This window comes from Aedes albopictus, chromosome 2 (assembly GCF_035046485.1).
Source record: "Aedes albopictus strain Foshan chromosome 2, AalbF5, whole genome shotgun sequence".
Lineage (NCBI taxonomy): Eukaryota > Metazoa > Arthropoda > Insecta > Diptera > Culicidae > Aedes > Aedes albopictus.
In genome coordinates this window covers 320,896,270-320,902,815 of record NC_085137.1, presented here as the reverse complement: position 1 = coordinate 320,902,815, position 6,546 = coordinate 320,896,270, and the positions used below count along the sequence as shown (strand labels likewise).

The 6,546-nt window shown below is 39.0% G+C and overlaps 1 pseudogene; it reads right to left on the bottom strand.

The window, feature by feature from the left end:
- Positions 1 to 518: 518 nt before the first annotated feature.
- On the bottom strand, positions 519 to 1,496 carry LOC115254806 (uncharacterized; annotated as a pseudogene).
- Positions 1,497 to 6,546: the final 5,050 nt, after the last annotated feature.

The window sequence follows — 6,546 nt, the reverse complement described above, 5'->3', positions numbered from 1 at the left end:
TGGGCAATCCCATTTCGATGAATCTTAGTTGGAGTTGATAACACCGTTCAACACTAAATTTTGATATGGGATGAGAAAAAAATAACAGGAGTTTGGGACCCTAGAAGTGTCATAGTGAAAGCGGGCCTTCACAGTTCAAAACCGAAGTTTGTATGGAGAACTTGGGGTGTTCAATTGATATGTGCATTAGAACGCGCTGTGCATATATTTAGGCGTTAGACAATAACGAAACCAACCCAACTACCGATAACGCCTAAAAATATGCACGGCACGTTACAATGCGCATATCAATTCAACAATCCAAGTTCTCCATACAAACTACGGTTTTAAACTGTGAAGGCCCGGTCCAATATTTTTCAAAAATTCTTTCACTATGACCCTTCTAGGGTCCCAAACCCCTGTTATTTTTTTTTCATCCCATAACACCAAATTTTGTAAAATTTTGTCGAGCAGTGTAATTAGTCTCGTATGTTTGGCACGATTCAGCGGCAGTATTGCCTCCTGTGTCGTTAACGACGAAGCTCGTACCAGGCTCCGTCAGTAGATTGGGGGCGTTTGCGGGCAAAGAACTGTAATCGATTGGGTTGGCGTCCACGGTCATAAGCCACAAATGTTGAATGCCTTCTTGAGGCAACTTTCAGAATTCGTGAAGTTATCTATTGCAGTTTTTAAAAGCCCGGCAAAGTAAGTCTTCGTGACTCTAACATTACGTCCCATCAGAAACTGCCGAAGAACCTTGTTCCAGATGGTTTTCAAAGGGCCAAAGAACAGTCTGTCCAGTGGCTGGAGAATTCTCGTGGAATTATGGTAAAGTGAAATGAGAATGATCCGATGTTCTGCACAAAATTCGGTCAATTCAATATTGACATGGCTTTTGTGGCCATCGATGAAAACTATGACTGGAAGTTTAGTTCCAGTCTCAACTATCCACTTGTAGAAATCATTCGCCATATATTCATAGATAGTTTTAGCTGTTTGCTACCCTTTATCTGCCACTCCAACCGAACAACCTTTTGGAATACTTTCAGCGATTTCTTGGCTGATTCGTTTACCAGGATAAAGCACCATTGATGGAGTCAAGTTACCATCGGCATTACAGCCAAAAAGAGCGGTAAAACATCCTTTGTCTGAGTTTTTGTTCACCATATACACATTCTCAGCACGTGTTTCACAAAGGGCGTTGAATTCGTTGGGTGTAAGCTGGAATCCTGATCCATCAAAATTGAAAATGCGTTTCGGTTAATCGAATATTGAGAGGCCGATACCTTCCTCCGTCAAGATATCTTCCACTTCGGGAAACCACTTTCAAAGAAGCTCTTCAGTTACTTTGGTGCCGGATCTTGACAGGTTTTCGGTGAACTTCTTAGTAATTGTTGGATGCCGTTTCAAGAAGCGTCGCACCCAGTTCCTGGCTGTAATGCACAAAAAACGAAGAATATGATAAAACAAATCAACAAAAAGCATAAAAAGTATCAATACATACTCGGAAACGTAACTGCCCGCATAACAAAATACAGTTTGTCATATTTTCCAAACAGTAAGTTTGTTATAACTGTTACTGTTACTTTAAGACTAACATTTGGTTCCCTGTTCAACAATATGAAGCCTGACGCTGTTCACTTTAGAGAACATTTTTGATATCGTATACCAACTAGTAACAGTATGTGTTAGTGTCTGCACATCGTTGGACGTTATGGAAATAAAACTCGTGAGAAATGGTGACACCATGAGATGACCTTAAGACAAATGGTATGTGCTCACAGTAGCGCAACACACTAACACATATGAATTTCACAATACAGTACTTATGCTCAACAATCTGTCAGATGGTTACCCACATTTGTATTTGTAAGTGGAAAGTTCTACGATTTGCCGCTGCGCTTTCTGTTAGATTATTGACAAAAAAATGTAAAAAGTGGAAATCTAGTTGGGAAAATACTCAACATTCTCTTCTCATTCATTTGATAGCTTGTTTTCCGTCGATTATTTAATCATCCGTGTTTTTGAAATCGGTGTGCCTCAAAAATATCCAATTTAATACGGAGTGACTACTATCAACGCGAGCTCAATAATTGAAAAATATTGTCGATTCCTCTGTGGCAGGTGTCCTCTACACAGCAGCAACAAGAAATCAGGTAATTCATAATTCGATTCACAAACTAGACATTGCCTGATTTTGATTTTACTTATTTCAGTTTATCGCTGTTAAGTACATCTACAAAGTTAACAAGTGCAGTTTGGAAGCGTTGACTGGATCTTAGGTACGATGAAACATCCTGATTGGAATCGAACCAAGAGTTACATGCAACACCGAGTTAATTGAGTTGAAGTGAGAAGTTTTTATTTATTGAAAATATTGACTCGTGAAATACATGTACAAGAACCATAACCTTGTTTGATTTGATTATTTAAGAAAGAAAAAATATTTTTAAATGGTTTAAATACAGAAGAACCTCGAGAAGAACCATATACCATACATTTAAAACACCATGAAAGACCATAAATCAATAATAACACATACATTGTGATTATCTCCCAAACTTATTGTAAAACTGTTCTGAACCCATTTGCTATGCAGTGAATTGTCTGAAAAACGGGATCAAATATTGACCATATCCTTTACTATATTGCGAAAAATTAGTTCGGGAAAATGAACGATTTTTTATGGTAACCTATCTTAACCGCCTATTCCACATACTGTAAATTGGCGGGTTACCATTTGTCAAACTGGCAAATATGTACATAGAATGGTAGCTTACTGTTAGCTCAGATAGTCTGAGAAATGGTTAAATGACAATTGCTAATGGTTATCTACAGTATGGGAAACATTATATTTACAGTTTGTGATTATGCGGGTGGCAATTTTCTAGAACTTCGAATCTTCTGTGCATTACTAGGCGTGCTTCTTCCCTGTGGCACACAATCCGCGGTGGTCCCGAACGAGTTGTTTTTGGTGGCGTCTTCAAATGCCGCTGAACCGTAGTGAACGGAACTTGATAATGTTTTGCTGCTTTCCGAATCTTCCCTGTACTTCGTGCATCGAGTACTGCCTTTCCCAAAGCCTCGGATGTGTAGCTTCGACGTTTTCGAACAGGTTGTCTGAAAATGCTTTACCATATAGCATAGCATAGCATAGCATAGCATGAATACTTGCACAAATCTTGGATGGAGTTGCAAAGTTGAATATTTCCATTGACATTGCTGATGTCGCTACTATCTTCAATGTCATAGATTCACTCAACTCCACACACCTGGCCAAGTCCTTGCAAGCATTTATAAATCCCTTCATCAACTTAGAAAGAGCCCAGAACTGAAGCATCTTCCAATAAATGAAAGGATGTTGAAAATAGCGAATTTTCAACTTATATGCAGTTAAATATACTGAAATAGAATTATTTATAAATAAATAATATTGGAAAGATCTCACCAATTGTTGTGGGGGTTTTGTGGTTCAATACCGATCATCTAATTGTTTTGATTAATGTTCTTCTCTGTAAAGAACAACACAATACTCCATATACTGCCATACTCACCCCTAACAGGAGCGTTGCATGCACAGCAAAGAACAACACAATACTGAACACTAAACACCCGCGCATCTATTGTTTTGATTTTCACTCGAGACAATAGCGAACACGATCGATTATGCTGCCATACTCACCCCTAACAGGAGCGATGCATGCACAGCAAAGAACAACACAATACTGAACACTAAACACCCGCGCATCTATTGTTTTGATTTTCACTCGAGACAATAGCGAACACGATCGATTATGCTGCCATACTCACCCCTAACAGGAGCGTTGCATGCACAGCAAAGAACAACACAATACTGAACACTAAACACCCGCGCATCTATTGTTTTGATTTTCACTCGAGACAATAGCGAACACGATCGATTATGCTGCCATACTCACCCCTAACAGGAGCGATGCATGCACAGCAAAGAACAACACAATACTGAACACTAAACACCCGCGCATCTATTGTTTTGATTTTCACTCGAGACAATAGCGAACACGATCGATTATGCTGCCATACTCACCCCTAACAGGAGCGATGCATGCACAGCAAAGAACAACACAATACTGAACACTAAACACCCGCGCATCTATTGTTTTGATTTTCACCCGAGACAATAGCGAACACGATCGATTATGCTGCCATACTCACCCCTAACAGGAGCGTTGCATGCACAGCAAAGAACAACACAATACTGAACACTAAACACCCGCGCATCTATTGTTTTGATTTTCACTCGAGACAATAGCGAACACGATCGATTATGCTGCCATACTCACCCCTAACAGGAGCGATGCATGCACAGCAAAGAACAACACAATACTGAACACTAAACACCCGCGCATCTATTATTTTGATTTTCACTCGAGACAATAGCGAACACGATCGATTATGCTGCCATACTCACCCCTAACAGGAGCGTTGCATGCACAGCAAAGAACAACACAATACTGAACACTAAACACCCGCGCATCTATTGTTTTGATTTTCACTCGAGACAATAGCGAACACGATCGATTATGCTGCCATACTCACCCCTAACAGGAGCGATGCATGCACAGCAAAGAACAACACAATACTGAACACTAAACACCCGCGCATCTATTGTTTTGATTTTCACTCGAGACAATAGCGAACACGATCGATTATGCTGCCATACTCACCCCTAACAGGAGCGTTGCATGCACAGCAAAGAACAACACAATACTGAACACTAAACACCCGCGCATCTATTGTTTTGATTTTCACTCGAGACAATAGCGAACACGATCGATTATGCTGCCATACTCACCCCTAACAGGAGCGATGCATGCACAGCAAAGAACAACACAATACTGAACACTAAACACCCGCGCATCTATTGTTTTGATTTTCACTCGAGACAATAGCGAACACGATCGATTATGCTGCCATACTCACCCCTAACAGGAGCGATGCATGCACAGCAAAGAACAACACAATACTGAACACTAAACACCCGCGCATCTATTGTTTTGATTTTCACTCGAGACAATCTGTCTGAAAATGCTTTACCATATGCAGTGTTGCGAAACTCATGCTCACGAGTAAAAAATACTCACTCACCTTACTCATTTGCGAGTAATGTTCACGCTGTGAGTTACTCGCGTATGAGTATACTCACGCGTGAGTAATGACGTCATACTCTCGTGTGAGTATTACTCACTTGTGAGTAATACTCACGCGAGAGTATGACGTCATTACTCACGCGTGAGTTACTCATTTTACTCACGGTGAGTTTAGTGAGTAAGTTATTTTTGTTGGTTTGAAATGATGTTTTCGTTTGTTCTGTACTGCAATGGCGATTATTTATATACAAGGCACAGTTTTCGAGGAAAGGTGGATCTGCTCGCGAGCTTTGGCACCATAGGCTAAAAACTCCTATTGTTTACCTACGCATGCAAAGTAATATCATCAATTAGGAAATCTCTATATTTCACCACACTTTGTCAATGGTATAACTTTTATCGCATACGTCGGGTCACTTTACGGTATTCAATTAAGATGTTTGGCACCTTCAAATTTAAAATGGTAGGGTCAATTACAGCATCTCCTAGGTCCAAACATTTAAAACTTTTCTTTTCTGCATACATTTGACCGTTTTTTCCCATGTGGCTAGTTTCTATTACTGTGCAAAAATATAGGGAATATAATGGACAAATAGTGGTTTCGCTTCAAAATTACTTGAGTAGGCAAGTAAGGAAAAAAAGTTTTACACTGGTAACGCCTCCCTTGTAAATCTAAAAGAGCTGTAGTTTTTTTCTGCGCAGAAAAATAGTCCGTTCTATTATTCCGTAAGGAAAAGTAACGTTTTTCCTCATACTAAACACTTGATCAGTTTGTAAGTTAAAATTTACAAAAAATAGTAAATTTACTTGAGTACTCAACTTTCGAACATGAAACTTACACACTAAACGCATCCAGCAAAGCAAAAACCAGCAAAACGAATAGTTGATTTTCAAGCAATTTTTTGCTAGAATCCGGTACAACTTTGTCCTTCCCGTAACGTGGGTAGATCACCTTAGAACGGTGCGTTACGGTGTAAGATCTACCACACTGCATCAAATTTTAATCTTGCTATTTTCCTGCCTTAAGTGGTATCATTGCAGATTATAATTTGATGTATTTTTTGTTATGCTCTCGTTTTATTTTATGTTTTGTTTTTAACTGCTAATAAAACTTTTGTTTCTGGGGGATTCAGGTAATTTTACTGTATAATAACACCATTTTTAAAAAATAGTAACTGTAACGAGCGTATCACTTATATCTTATCCAGTATTTATTAATTAATCCTTTATTCTCTTTTCAGGAAAACTTATCATTATAGCCGGCGCATTAATCATTTTTTTAGCAAATCACCGTACACATCATCATATTGATATATGCGTACATGTTCAAATATCTATAACGTTATCTGTAAGCGTTTGGTACGGGAGGTCCACGCTTCCATCTTTCCCCTCGATTTCAAGGTGTAAAATGTTTTCAAATATTGATTATGTTGAAATC